Raw genomic sequence first — 1,260 nt, forward strand, 5'->3', positions numbered from 1 at the left:
CCACATCTGGCTAATTTTTAAAGATTTTTTTATAGAGATGAGGTCTTGTTATGTTGTTCAAGCTGATCTTAAACTCCTGGCCTCTAGGGATCCTTCCACCTTAGCCTCCAGAGTGCTAGGATTACAGGTATGAGCCACTGTACCCTGCCATCCCCTCTGTCTCCCTCACTACTCATTCCCATTACATGAAATACACTCCCCACAACTATTTTAGGGCGTGCAGTGTTAGGTTTTGTTTTGATCTAAAATAAACAGATATTATTAGAGATTTTTACAGAATCCCCCTAGGGCACTAGAGACTCCTAGATGTCCCCAAAATTAGTTTGAGAATCAGTGCATCAGAAGCCTTTGGGACGGGAGGCTGAGGCAGAAGGATTGCTTGAGCCCAGGAGTTTGAGGTTGCTGTGAGCTAGGCTGACGCCATGGCACTCACTCTAGCCTGTGCAACAAAGTGAGACTCTGTCTCAAAAAAAAAAAAAAAAAAAAGAAGCCTTTGGGAGTTTAACATACTCTGGCTTTTCTAATTTACTCACTGATTCCAAACTACACTTAACCATGCTAGTAGTTCCTTGCATGGGATCTAGCCATGTGCCACTTGGTTTGCACTGTTTCTCTTTTTATCTTCATAGTATTTCTGTAAAGTGGGTATTTTTGTGCTTATTTTACCGATAAGGAAATTGAGGATAAGGGAAGTTAAATAATTTGCCTAAGGTCACAGATTAGTAAGTGGGAGAACTGGAGTTTGAACCCAGTGCTTGTTATTTTTTTTCTATTTTTTAATTTTTATTTATTAAAAATTATTTACTTAATTTAATTTTTTTATAATTATTTTTAGGGTTGCATTTGCATTGTAAGTGCTTGTTATTTTAAAGCCTGTGTCGAAAGTGAAAATACAATCTTGTGCTTCCTTTGGCAGCACATATACTAAAATTGGAACGATATAGAAAAGATTAGCATGGCCCTGAACAAGGTGTAAGGTTTATCGGCAGTGGCGAAAAGACAGACACAGAGAGAGAAAGAGTGGGGGCCAAGCCACGTGGCTTTATTATACATTCATGGACGAGGTTCTGGGATCCCAAGAGAGGGGGGCCCCAGAAGTCGCCGCTGTTTGAAGGGGCCCGAGGCCTTTTATACCCTTTGGGCCTGGCTAGGGATTTTTGGCGGGAAGAGCTGGGGATTTTAGGAGGGTCTGGAGGTATTTGTGGAATCCAGGAGCCAAAACATTCTTATCCAAGTGGACATCTGGGTGTGGATCCTCTC

At 41.4% G+C, this 1,260-nt stretch overlaps 1 pseudogene; it reads left to right on the forward strand.

The window, feature by feature from the left end:
• The first annotated feature begins 900 nt into the window (after positions 1 to 900).
• Positions 901 to 971, forward strand: LOC142863424 (uncharacterized; annotated as a pseudogene).
• The last annotated feature ends 289 nt before the right edge of the window (positions 972 to 1,260 follow it).

The sequence above is a fragment of the Microcebus murinus genome, chromosome 21 (genome assembly GCF_040939455.1).
Source record: "Microcebus murinus isolate Inina chromosome 21, M.murinus_Inina_mat1.0, whole genome shotgun sequence".
NCBI classification, from domain to species: domain Eukaryota; kingdom Metazoa; phylum Chordata; class Mammalia; order Primates; family Cheirogaleidae; genus Microcebus; species Microcebus murinus.